Below are 14,496 nucleotides of genomic sequence, written 5' to 3' on the forward strand. Positions count from 1 at the left end.
TGCAACATCTACATATGAAAGGCATATTCGATATTGAGAGTTTTAAATTAATATCATTGACATCTTTTCACTCAACACATTTCTATCAATACTGCATCCTTTTCACTGGTTCCGTATTTATGCTATGACTGTACTGTGTGTGATTTTTTTTTTAATTTAGAATGCTTGTGCACTGTTTTTTGTTTGTTTGTTAGTTTGTTTTTGGCTGCACTGGGTCTTTGCTGCTGAGAGCAGGCTTTCTCTAGTTGGAGCCATTGGGGGCTTCTCCTTATCAGAGTGCACAGGCTTCTCATTGCAGTGGCTTCTCTTGTTGAGGAGCGTGGGCTCTAGGCTTCTGGGTGAAGCTTATGGGCTTCAGGAGGTGTAGCACACAGGCTCAGGAGTTGTGGCTCGAAGCCTTAGTTGCTCCTTGTCATGTGGGATCCTCCCAGATCAGGGGTCGAACCCTTGTCCCCTGCATTGGTAAGCAGATTCTTATCCACTGTGCCACCAGGGAAGCCCATGTACTATGATGTTTTAAACTATTCTCTTTCTCTCTCTTTTTGATGAATATATTTTTCTTTCATTGTTTTTGCAAGCTGGGCTGCAAGGACATCTGTGTGCCTACACCTTTATATCTTTACATAGTGTTTCTTGAAATAGATTCCTCAAAATAAGATAGATTGAAGAGTATGTACATTTTAAAATTTGCTAGAAACTGTCATTAGGCTTCAAAAATGCTTAACATCAAAATTCCACTTTTTAATACTAAAGAAATAGAGTGCTAGTGCTAAGTAGCTTCAGTCCTACCTGACTCTTTGCAACCCTGTGGAATGTAACCACATGGCTCCTCTGTCCATGGGATTTTCCAGGCAAGAACACTGGAGTGGGTTGCCATGCCCTCTTCCAGGGATCAAACCCTCATCTCTTATGTCTCCTCCATTAGCGGGTGGGTTCTTTACTACTACTGTCACCTGGGAAATAGCGTTTAAAACAAAACAAAGTAAGTAGGGCTTAACAAAAATTAATACACATTTGCATTTCTCACAAGCATGTAGAATTTCTCCCTCTGGAGTTTTACAACAGAGACTCTGATTTAGTCTAACTTTCTTATTCTGAAAAACATAATCTAGGCCAGGACTCAGGAAAGTTTTCCATGAAGCGTCAGATAGTGAACATTTTGGGCTTTGCAGGCATACAGACTCAGATGCAAGTATTCAACTCCGCCATAGTAATGGGAAAGCAGTCACAGACATACCATATGAAATGGAATGGGCATGGCTGTGTTCCTCTGAAACTTTATTTACAAAAACAGGAATTGTGTTCGATTTTAAATAAAATTTTTGGCAGTGCCACATGACATATTGGGATCTTAGTTCCCCAACCAGGGATCAAACTGGTGGCCCCTGCAGTGGAAGCATGCAGTCTTAACCACTGGGCCGCCAGAGAAGTCATGGCTTTGTGCTGGATTTGTTCTGAGGATTGTAGTCTGCTAAACCTGATCTAGATAATTGATCTAATAAATCATTTGTCCTTCATTATAGAAGTCTTATTGCTTGTATTGGCTGATTATCTTTTTCTTCTCTAATGTTAGCTGCTGATTTTGTCGAGTCAAGAATTATAGGAAAATGATATCCAGGTATCATGTTTATTGCTATATGTATTTTATTAAGAAGAGTGGTAAATCCTTATTGACTAATTCTGTGGGTTTTGGTCTTTTGGCTTCATGTAAATCACTTGGGAATTTGGGGGGAAATCTATATTTCCCAGATCCTAAGAAATTCAGTTGTGACCATTTTAAACAACTCTGCCAGATGTTTCTGGGCTGCTTGGAGAAATGCTGATATCAGCTTGCATTTTAGTTATATTATTTATTAGCTTTAAGACTGTGGGTGAGTTGTTTTAACTCTCTGAGCTAACATTTTTGCTTCTCTCAAATGGGGATACTTAGCTCTTAGTGAAATTGTTGGAACGTAGAGAATAATACATAGTTCTTAAGAAAGCCTGATTTAGGAGAAAAATAGATTTCAATGCATGAATATATATCAAGAATGAATTTACCTAAAGCATAGATTATACACTAGGTGCACACCAGTATTCTTGCCTGGGAAATCCCACAAACAGAGGAGCCTGAGGGGCTACAGTCAAAATGGGGTCGCAAAGAGCTGGGCATGACTTACTGACTAAACAATAGCAGAAACCATGTCATTACTCTTCTAAGACCCTGACTATCAAAATCTCACTTTTTGTTACTATAAAAATAGAGTTTAAAACAAAACAGAATAAATAGGAACAAAAATTAATATGCATTTGCATTTCTTATAAGAAATGCCTTACCAGTTTCCATAGAGAGAAATAGAATTTTCCCTTAAATATAAAGGCAGTTTAAATGCAGGTGAGGGACTTTCCTGGTGGTGCAGTGGTTGAGACTCCACACTTCCAGTGCAGGGGGTACAAGTTTGATCCCTGGTTGGGGAACTAAGATCCCACATGCCAGGCGGTATGACTGAAAAACAAACAAACAAAAAAAGAAAAAGTAAATGCAGATGAGAAAAATGAGTTACTAAAAGGTACAAACAAATTTCTAGGAACACCTGGACTGTCTGGAGGGCAGGAACGTAAGTGGAAGTTGTAGGATGCCATCCTCAAGTATCTTTGCAGGAGAAGGTCACACCTTGGCATTCAGAATGGCAGATAACAGGTGAAACTGATTGAGAACATTTTAGGAATATCCTCATGACCAAAGGAGACAGGAGCCTGGAATGGTCTGGGATGGGGATGACCAGCCAGTGAAAGAGGATTTCAATGCGGATTTGCTGGCATTCTGATGCTCAGACAGGTGAGGCCACGGGACACTGAGGTTATAAGATGTACAAGAGCAGTGCTGGTGACCAGGACACACAGATACTAAGGACCACACTGAGCAAGTAAGTGCAAGGATCTCGGTGGGAAGAAGAGACAAAATGTGTAGCAGTCAAGTCCAGTTCATCACTTTTGCCAGAATCTTAGAGAGACCAAGTTTTATCCTCTTCCTCAGGGAAAGTCTGAATCAAAGGTTCCAGCCCCAGAGCCCATCTCCTAACTGTATCCTAACTGCTCATCATTCCAGGACAGCAGTTGGCATTTCCCAACTCATGTCACCCACATCCCAAGGATCAGGGTCACTCTCCTGGAGCTAGGCCTCCGGTCCTGCTAGATGTCTGTGTGCTGCCTTGGAATGGGGTATCTGCACCCTTGCTCCTGCTCCTTTGGAGTCTTGCCCTAATAAAGGCTGCTGCAACAGGCATCCTATGTGCTACATAGTCATTCATTTTTTTTTTGCTTGACCAAGGTCATATTCACGAATGCTTGAGAAAATATTCTCGTGCCTTCTGCCCTGTCTAAAGACAGACATGGAAGGAGGAAAGGAGCTAGCTGGGAGGAATTTGCCTCTGATCTGTTGGTTTCCTAAGTGTCCTGTATTTATGGACCCACTGCAGTGTGCACATATGGTCCTGCTAGCTAAAGAAGGTCCACCAGAATGCCTAAATAGAAAGAAGGACACAGCCTGAATAATGCCATAGAAACAGTTTATTTTGGACACAAGCTCTTTAGAAAGCAATCATTCCACCATTTTAAGATCTTCATCTTCCAGGGCTCCAATTCCAGGATTAGGAAATAGCCAGGAGTGTTTTGTCACCATGCCATGCATCGAATTCATGGATTCATGAGAAATCTTCTGGTGCTGGTCTCCAGGCATGCTCAATAAACCTCCAGTCCAGCTTTCCCACGGCCACCATAGTCACCCTTCTAAAATACAGATTTGATCATGACGTAAACCGTGCATGGGCTTCCCTGGTAGCTCAGCTGGTAAAGAATCTGCCTGCAATGCAGGAGACCTGGATTTGATCCCTGGGTTGGAAAGATCCCCTGAAAAAGCAAACCGCTACCCCCTCCATTATTCTAGCTTGGAGAATTCCATGGACTATTCCATGGTGTCACAAAGAGTCAGACACGACTGAGTGACTTTCATGTTCACTTAACTGTGCTTAAAAACATCCAGCAGTTGACCAAACTCTTCAGCAGGAAGCTGTCTTTCCTCATTGGACTCTGGCATGGATGACCCTCCACTACCCCCGGAGATGTACAACCTCTTTCTACCACCATCACCTCCCCATCTTCAATGGAGGACCCACACTCCTTCCACCCTCTCAACTGCACCGTCCTCCTCCAGGTAATTTCTGCATCCTTTATGCCCTCCTTCGATGCTTTCTACTCTCCGACAACTTTCCCAATCACTCTCCCTTGAGGCAAAGCCAATAACTTCTCTCTTTGTTCCCACAGATCTTAGGCAAACTATATGTAAAGCACTCTTCACACCAGGCTGTGATTATTTATCTAGGTAATGTCTCCCTCACCCTGTTGTTCTTGTCTTTTTGTTGCAACTCTAACACCACACCTGCCTGACACAGGAGATACTCTGTCCCATGGGGTTCCCTTTCCCTTTCTTCCTCCTCCAAGGATGACCCATTTCCAGGAAAACTTTAGCTTTGCAGGGGTGGGGGTGAGGAGAAGGAAAGTGGGATGCCCTTGGTTAAGAGTAACCTGTGAAAGAATTCCCTGATGGTTCAGTGGTTAAGAATCCAACTTCCAATGGAGGGGACCAAGGTTTGATCCCTGGTCAGGGAACTAAGATCCCACACGCCCTGGGGAAACTAAGCCGGCATGCTGCAACAAGAGAGAAGCCCAAACAACACAACAAAAATCCTATATGTGGTAACTGACTCGGTGCAGCCAAAATAAATAAATATATATTTTTTAAATGACCTGTGCATCTACGGTCGTGGATACATGTCTCATCTGGACTCATCAGGGCCCTCCTGGGATAGGGCTCCTCTGCAAGGAGGAGACTTTAGATGATGCAGCCAGCTGTCCTTCTGCCACGTTTCCAGCCTCTTTCTCTTGGGGTTTTCCAGATTCCCATGTGCAGTAGACATGTGAGCAGCCCTCTGTTCCAGCAAAGTCCACTGGGGTGCTGTTGGCACCCTTGGCCAGCTCTTGGCTGATTTATACTCACCTTGAAGACAGGCTTTTTTGGAAAAAAGACAACCTCTTTAACAAGTGGTGCTGGGAAAACTAGTCAACCACTTGTAAAAGAATGAAACTAGAACACTTTCTAACACCATACACAAAAATAAACTCAAAATGGATTAAAGATCTAAATGTAAGACCAGAAACTATAAAACTCCTAGAGGAGAACATAGGCAAAACACTCTCCAACATAAATCACAGCAAGATCCTCTATGACCCACCTCCCAGAATATTGAAAATAAAAGCAAAAATAAACAAATGGGACCTAATGAAACTTAAAAGCTTTTGCACTACAAAGGAAACTATAAGTAAGGTGAAAAGACAGCCCTCAGATTGGGAGAAAAATAATAGCAAATGAAGCAACAGACAAAGGATTAATCTCAAAAATATACAAGCAACTCCTGAAGCTCAATTCCAGAAAAATAAATGACCCAATCAAAAAATGGGCCAAAGAACTAAACAGACATTTCTCCAAAGAAGACATACAGATGGCTAACAAACACATGAAAAGATGCTCAACATCACTCATTATCAGAGAAATGCAAATCAAACCCTCAATGAGGTACCATTACACGCCAGTCAGGATGGCTGCTATCCAAAAGTCTACAAGCAATAAATGCTGGAGAGGGTGTGGAGAAAAGGGAACCCTCTTACACTGTTGGTGGGAATGCAAACTAGTATAGCCACTATGGAGAACAGTGTGGAGATTTCTTAAAAAACTGGAAATAGAACTGCCATATGACCCAGCAATCCCGCTTCTGGGCATACACACTGAGGAAACCAGATCTGAAAGAGACACGTGCACCCCAATGTTCATCGCAGCACTGTTTATAATAGCTAGGACATGGAAGCAACCTAGATGTCCATCAGCAGACGAATGGATAAGGAAGTTGTGGTACATATACACCATGGAATATTACTCAGCCGTTAAAAAGAATTCATTTGAATCAGTTCTAATGAGATGGATGAAACTGGAGCCCATTATACAGAGTGAAGTAAGCCAGAAAGATAAAGACCAATACAGTATACTAACACATATATATGGAATTTAGAAAGATGGTAATGATAACTCTATATGCAAAACAGAAAAAGAGACACAGATGTACAGAACAGACTTTTGCACTCTGTGGGAGAAGGTGAGGGTGGGATGTTTCGAAAGAACAGCATGTATATTATCTAAAGTGAAACAGATCACCAGCCCAGGTTGGATGCATGAGACAAGTGCTCGAACCTGGTGCACTGGGAAGACCCAGAGGAATCGGGTGGAGAGGGAGGTGGGAGGGGGGATCGGGATGGGGAATATGTGTAACTCTATGGCTGATTCATATCAATGCATGACAAAACCCACTGAAATGTGAAGTAATTAGCCTCCAACTAATTAAAAAAAAAAAAAAAAGACAGGCTTTTTGCAGATGTAGCCCAATCCATTGCTGCAGCATTTCATTCCCTTGGGACAGGAATCATCTCCTGAGCACCCATTAAGACAAATCCCTGGAGAATCTTTGGGCACCTCTGGGCAGAATCCAGGTCTCTGCTTTCCTGAAACACAGGGTGATTTTTGTGGAGCCTGGAATGCAGACTGAGACAGGTTTGAGAACTGAGGCTGGAAGTCTGAAACCCTCATTGCTGGCAGGACTCCCGCCTCTCCCGTCGCTTCCTTTCGGCTCTGGGCTCCTCCTTCAGCCTCCGCTGCTCCTTTCTCGCTCTTAAGGCCAGAGTCTGTGCCTTCAGAGAGAGTTCTTCCTGCTCCCAAAGCTACACAGACTCAGAAGACAAGAAACCTGTATAATAGCCCTCTTTTTCTTGCTGCATAAGATCTTAGAGAAGTCCCTGCTTACAGAGATCTCCGTCTCTCCACTCACACACCCTGTGTTTGTTCTGCAGGTTCCTGTGGAGTCCCACTTCCAGGCACATGTCCTAACTAGAGAGGACCTTATACTTTACCCACAACTTTTTTTTAGTTAAATTATTTGTTTTTAATTGCTTTACAGTATTGTGTTGGTTTCTGCCAAACATCAACATGAGTCAGCAATAGGTATACCTATGCCCCCTCCGTCTTGAACCTCCCTACCTGTCCCACCCCTTTAGATGATAACAGAGTCTGGTTTGAATTCCCTGAGTCATAGAGCAAATTCCCATTGGCTATCTATTTATCTATTTTACCAACAGATGGGTTGGTAATCAGATCCAACCCAATCCGATAAAGAGAATTGGAAACAGGATAAATGCTCATTCAGATCAAAAGAAATGTGTCTGATTAATGTTGACTCTCCACTCTGCAGTGGGGACACAGCTGATTCCAGGCCAAACCATCTCCAAGTCTAACACTGGCCTCTGAGCCTTCTCTGCTGTCAGGAAGGATTCACTTCAAAGCACCCTCACCTTTGACAGGAGGTCTCTGAGCACAGGCCACCTCCAGCCCCATGATGATGAAAGCCACCAGAACGAAAATGGTGCCTGTCTTCATGCTGGCCTCTGGTGTGGTGCAGGGCAGACCCCAGCCCCTGCTGATACTCTCAGTGTCACCAGAAAGGAGGGTGGGGCAGGAGGCAGTAGAGCAGGAAGCGTATCAAACAGAAGCTCTCCAGAGAGTGCCCTCAGAAGTTCTAATTTATTGTTCTACTTCACAACTGGTTTCTTAGACTTGGGAATGGTTTCTTGGATATGCAAATACCAAACTGGAGAGTTTGGAAATACTTTTTAACTCTTCATTTATTACTCCATCACAACTTGGCCCTGGTTTCCCTGGTGCCTTTAGGAACCGTGGTCAAAAGTGTTGCAGGAAGGGGGACCACTTCCAGGGTCCGAAAGTGAACTCTTGTCTAATACTCGAAAATGAATTGTCTGAGGAGACACACATGCTGACAAAGTAAGAGACTTTATTGGCAAGTGATGCCCAGGTGTAGAAGAGTCCAGGATCACTGCTCTGCCTCTTGACTCACAGTCCTGGATTCTATGGTGATGAGAGTGAGTTTCCAGATGTTCTGGCCAATCATTCTGACTCCAGCTCCTTCCTGGTGACATATGCATTGCTCAGCCAAGATGAATTTCAGTGAGGAGGATTCCGGGAGGTAGGTAGGACTTGTGGTGCCTCCTTTTGTCTTTTCCCAAATTCTCCCTGTTGGTGATGACGTGTTACTTCCGTGTTCCTTACCAGGACCTCCTGTCATAAAACAACTCATGCAACTGGTTACTATAGTGCGTGGCTAGGGTGGGCGATTTCAGTCAATATTTCCCTTACGACTCTCCCCTAAGAGAGTTCATACTCAAGATACTTCTTGAGTTGGGAATTGGGAATTGGGGTGGAGTTTTCTTTCTTCCGTAACTACTTCCAGCTGAGAATGGGTATGCCGCTGCTGTTGCTAAGTCGCTTCAGTCGTGTCTGACTCTGTGTGACCCCATAGAGGGCAGCCTACCAGGCTCCTCCGTCCCTGGGATTCTCCAGGCAAGAATACTGGAGTGGGCTGCCATTTCCTTCTCCAATGCATGAAAGTGAAAAGTGAAAGGGAAGGCGCTCAATCGTGTCTGACTCTTAGAGACCCCATGGACTAAAGCCTGCCAGGCTCCTCCGTCCATGGGATTTTCCAGGCAAGAGTACTGGAGTGGGTTGCCATGGCCTTCTCCAGAGAATGGGTACAGTCCTGCCTAAAAACTAGCAATAGCAATTTAGCCTGAAACTGTTGGAGATGAAACAGGGGCCAAACAGGAGGGCTAACAGGATAGTCATCACTGGGCCCAGAAAAAGAAGGTAAAATTTGGGGTGAGGACTGAAGGATGTGTGACTTTCTTCTGATTGGTTGCTGGCGAGGTAACAGGGTAGTGCTCCAGGAATCTTGCATTCAGCCTTAAGTTACCATCCCCCACCAGGGTGGGGGCTCAAGTTCAGCAGAAGAGCTCAAAGATATTGTTATGCATATTCCTTGGGTAGGAACCAGGACCTGCCCCTAGGTAGGAACCACTTGACTGCTCCTCCTCTGCATTCCCTCCCTTCCCTGATTAGTAATTGTCTGAATCTGCCCTTTGGAACTCAGAGAAGGTCAAGGAAGTAGAATAAAGCTTACATCCTACAAACAAGAAATGGGACACAGAAAGGATTTGTACTCCAGAATCCCAGAGTCCTGTAGTTTTAATTCAGAGAACTGAACAACTGTAGTTCTGACAACTTCCTGTCAAAATGGAGCATAGTGCTGCCTCAATTTGGAGAATAGACACTGAATTGGAAGTATGTCTGAGTTCCAAGTCCCAGATCTGAGTCTTGTTTAATTAAAATCTCAGTCCCTTCATCTGCCACTTTGATGTAACAGACCCAATCAGAAGTAGTTGGAGGAGTAATAACTAGAATTTTAATAGACAAAATAGATCTCCTTCCTTTTCAGAAGATTAAGCCTGAAACCCAGTCTGGACCTGGCACTTGGGGAGACTTGTAGCCAAGTAGCCAGTTGTCTAGTTTTATCTAAGTAGGTTTTAACTTTTAATGTGGTATCAACATATAGATAACAGGTGCTTTTGGTCATCATACGTGTCTCTTGTTTTTGTTAATGTATGATCTAAAGCAATTTCCTTTATCTAGAAATGTAATAGTTACAAGAGGAACCCTTTAAAAAGTAAAGTTGCTAGATGCCAGCAGACATCATTTTGAGAATGTCCGGTGGCACCCAAGACTGACACAGCTCAGAAAACTCAAGTTCTTAACAATACAAGGGCTTGTCTGAAATCACACTCATAGTGTCACCCAGGAATTTCCTTGGATGTCTGAGCCATAGCTACTCCATTTTGACTTTCAATTGTAATATTCTCCTTAATAGCCAAAGCAGATGTCAACATTAACAATGTTGGTGTTTCTCTAGGTAAGAGAAGATGCAAGAAGTAGGACCCATAAAATAGCCTCCTGAAAATGTCTAACTATCTGAAGGCCAATTCTGCCAGCTTTTCCCAGAGCACAGAGGGCCTCGTTCCTGATCGCCACACTGAACTCCTTTCAGGGGTGTTGAAGGTCAGAAGCTGCAGTGATCCTAAGTTAATCTTTGCAGAGGTAGATGGCAAGTGCCAGTTTCCAGTTGGCAGGACCCCTTCATGATCATAAATTTGGGGGGTGCCTTTCATGACTATTTTGCCCATGGTTCTGAGACTGCTCATTCCCAGGTCTGGCAAAGATTTCATTGATAGGCCACTCAATGCACTGTTACTATAAAACAGTACCCAAAACTCTCTAGATCACCTGTCTATAATAGCCTCTTATGGCCCAGGAAAATGTTTTCCCTGTTCCTTCTTCCCATATCTATTAATACACAATTATAACTATTGATTTTATATAAAACTATTTATTTCATCAGAAGCTCAGTCACACATTTGATAATGTAAGAAACAGCAATTTTGTAAAACAGGTGAAATACAAATGACATAGCTAGCAGTATCATTAAAGTCATAAATAAGAATTAAGCCAAGAACTTCCATTAGGTGCAGTCCAGTGTATCCCAGGTCATTTGACTTAGTCTGTTCTATCCCAATCCTTACCTTTCAGGCAAATTATATACTGGCATTGTCCATAAGCATACAACCCAGTTTCCTAGTGTTACTACACTGATTATCTTTAGTATGATTTAATTCTTCCCAACATAAAGGAGACTTTACACTTAAATTACATTCAGTTCAGTCGCTCAGTCGTGTCCGACTCTTTGCGACACCATGAATCACAGCATGCCAGGCCTCCCTGTCCATCACCAACTCCCGGAGTTTACTCAAACTCATGCCCGTTGAGTCGGTGATGCCATCCAACCATCTCATCCTCTGTCATCCCCTTCTCCTCCTGCCCCCAATCCCTCCCAGCATCAGGGTCTTTTCCAATGAATCAACTCTTCACATGAGGTGGCCACAGTATTGGAGTTGCAGCTTCAGCATCAGTCCTTCCAATGAACACACAGGACTGATCTTCTTTAGGATGGACTGGTTGGATCTCCTTGCAGTCCAAGGGACTCTCAAGACTCTTCTCCAACACCATAGTTCAAAAGCATCAATTTTTTGGCACTCATCTTTCCTCACAGTCCAACTCTCACATCCATACATGACCACTGGAAAAACCATAGCCTTGACCAGATGGACCTTTGTTGGCAAAGTAATGTCTCTGCTTTTTAATATGCTATCTAGGTTGGTCATAATTTCCTTCTAAGGAGTAAGCATCTTTTAATTTCATGGCTACAATCACCATCTGCAGTGATTTTGGAGCCCCCCAAAATAAAGTCTGACACTGTTTCCACTGTCTCCCCATCTATTTCCCATGAAGTGATGGGACCAGATGCCATGATTTTAGTTTTCTGAATGTTAAGCTTTAAGCCAACTTTTTCACTCTCCTCTTTCACTTTCATCAAGAGGCTTTTTAGTTCATCTTCACTTTCTGCCATAAGGGTGGTGTCATCTGCATAACTGAAGTTATTGATATTTCTCCTGGCAATCTTGATTCCAGCTTGTGCTTCTTCCAGCCCAGTGTTTCTCATGATGTACTCTGCATATAAGTTAAATAAGCAGGGTGACAATATACAGCCTTGACGTACTCCTTTTCCTATTTGAAACCAGTCTGTTGTTCCATGTCCAGTTCTAACTGTTGCTTTCTGACCTGCATGTAGGTTTCTCAAGAGGCAGGTCAGGTGGTCTGGTATTCCCGTCTCTTTCAGAATTTTCCACAGTTTATTGTGAGCCACACGGTCGAAGGCTTTGGCATAGTCTATAAAGCAGAAATAAATGTTTTTCTGGAACTCTCTTGCTTTTTCTATGATCCAGCAGATGTTGGCAATTTGATCTCTGGTTCCTCTGCCTTTTCTAAATCCAGCTTGAACATCTGGAAGTTCACGGTTCACGTATTGCTGAAGCCTGGCTTGGAGAATTTTTAGCATTACTTTACTAGCGTGTGAGATGAGTGCAATTGTGCAGTAGTTTAAGCATTCTTTCAGATTGCCTTTCTTAGGGATTGGAATGAAAACTGACCTTTTCCAGTCCTGTGGCCACTGCTGAGTTTTCCACATTTGCTGGCATATTGAGTGCAGCGCTTTCACAGCATCATCTCTCAGGATTTGAAATAACTCAACTGGAATTCTATCACATCCACTAGCTTTGTTCATAGTGATGCTTTCTAAGGCCCACCTGACTTCACATTCCAAGATGTCTGGCTCTAGGTGAGTGATCACACCATTGTGATTATCTGGGTCGTGAAGATCTTTTTTTGTACAGTTCTTCTGTGTATTCTTGCCACCTCTTCTTAATATCTTCTGCTTCTGTTAGGTCCATACCATTTCTGTCTTTTATCAAACCCATCTTTGGTGAAATGTTCCCTTGGTATCTCTACTTTTCTTGAAGAGATCTCTAGTCTTTCCCTTCTGTTGTTTTCGTCTATTTCTTTGCATTGATCGCTGAGGAAGACTTTCTTATCTCTCCTGGCTATTCTTTGGAACTCTGCATTCAAATGGGAATATCTTTCCTTTTCTCCTTTGCTTTTTGCTCCCCTTCTTTTCACAGCTATTTGTAAGGCCTTCTCAGACAACCATTTTGCCTTTTTGCATTTCTTTTCCATGGGGATGGTCTTGATCCTTGTCTACTGTACAATGTCACGAACCTCCATCCATAGTTCATCAGGCTCTCTGTCTATCAGATCTAGTCCCTTAAATCTATTTCTCACTTCCACTGTATAGTCATAAGGGATTTGATTTAGGTCATACCTGAATGGCCTAGTGGTTTTCCCTACTTTCTTGTTTAAGTCTGAATTTGGCAATAAGGAGTTCATGATCTGAGCCACAGTCAACTCCTGGTCTTGTTTTTGCTGACTGTATAGAGCTTCTCCATCTTTGGCTGCAAAGAATATAATCAATCTGATTTCAGTGTCGACCATCTGATGATGTCCATGTGTAGAGTCTTCTCTTATGTTGTTGGAAGAGGGTGTTTGCTATGACCAGTGAGTTCTGTTGGCAAAACTCTATTAGCCTTTGCCCTGCTTCATTCTGTACTCCAAGGCCAAATTTGCCTGTTACTCCAGGTGTTTCTTGACTTCCTACTCTTGCATTCCAGTCCCCTATAATGAGAAGGACATCTTTTTTGGGTGTTAGTTCTAAAAGCTTGTAGGTCTTCATAGAACCGTTCAACTTCAGCTTCTTCAGCATTACTGGTTGGGGCATAGGCTTGGATTACCGTGATATTGAATGGTTTGCCTTGGAAACGAACAGAGATCATTCTGTCATTTTTGAGACTGCATCCAAGTACTGCATTTCAGACTCTTTTGTTGACCATGATGGCTACTCCACTTCTTCTCAGGGATTCCTGCCCACAGTAGTAGATATAATGGTCATCTGAGTTAAATTCACCCATACCAGTCCATTTTAGTTCGTTGATTCCTAGAATGTCGACATTCACTCTTGCCATTTCCTGTTTGACCACTTCTAATTTGCCTTGATTGATGGACCTAACATTCCAGGTTCCTATGCAATATTGCTCTTTACAGCATCGGACCTTGCTTCTATCACCAGTCACATCCACAACTGGGTATTGTTTTTGCTTTGGCTCCATCTCTTCATTCTTTCTGGAGTTATTTCTCCAGATGATCTCCATTAGCATATTGGGCATCTACCAACCTGGGGAGTTCCTCTTTCAGTATCCTATCAATTTGTCTTTTCCTACTGTTCATGGGGTTCTCAAGGCAAGAATACTGAAGTGGTTTGCCATTCCCTTCTCCAGTGGACCACATTCTGTCAGAACTCTCCACCATGACCCGACCATCTTGGGTGGCCCCACACGGTGTGGCTTAGTTTCACTGAGTTAAACAAGCTGTTGTCCATGTGATCAGAATTGTCTAGTTTTCTGTGATTACGGTTTTAGTGTGTCTGCTCTCTGATGCCCTCTTGTAACACCTACCATCTACTTGGGTTTCTCTTACCTTGGACGTGGGGTATCTCTTCACGGCTGCTCCAGCAAAGCGCAGCCGCTGCTCCTTACCTTGGACGAGGGGTATCTCCTCACGGCCGCCCCTCCTGACCTTGGTGGAGTAGCTCCTCTCGGGCCTCCTGCGCCCACGCAGCAGCCGCTCCTCAGAGGTGGGATTGCTCCTCTCGGCCACCTCCCCTGGCCTCGGGCGTGGGGTAGCTCCTCTCGGGCGCGGCCCCTGACCTCCGGCGTGTGGTAGCTCCTCTCGGCCGCAGCCCCTGACCTCCGACGTGGGGAAACTCCTCTGCGCCGCTCCTGCGCTGTAGCAGCCTGGCGCTCTTGGTCGCCACCCCTGACCTTGGGCAAGGGGTAGCTTCTCACGGCTGCGCCCCGTGCGCCTCTGCGCTGTCCGTCGCTAGTGTAATCTACCTAAGTCCACCCATAATTGTGGGAGATTTTATTCCTTGGCTGAAACTGCTTATTGCTCTGATTTAGTTTGAGAAATCAGACAGATGAAAACTCATATTTATGGCCAGGGTCAGAGCA

The sequence above is a fragment of the Cervus elaphus genome, chromosome 5, assembly GCF_910594005.1.
Source record: "Cervus elaphus chromosome 5, mCerEla1.1, whole genome shotgun sequence".
Classification (NCBI taxonomy): Eukaryota; Metazoa; Chordata; class Mammalia; order Artiodactyla; family Cervidae; genus Cervus; species Cervus elaphus.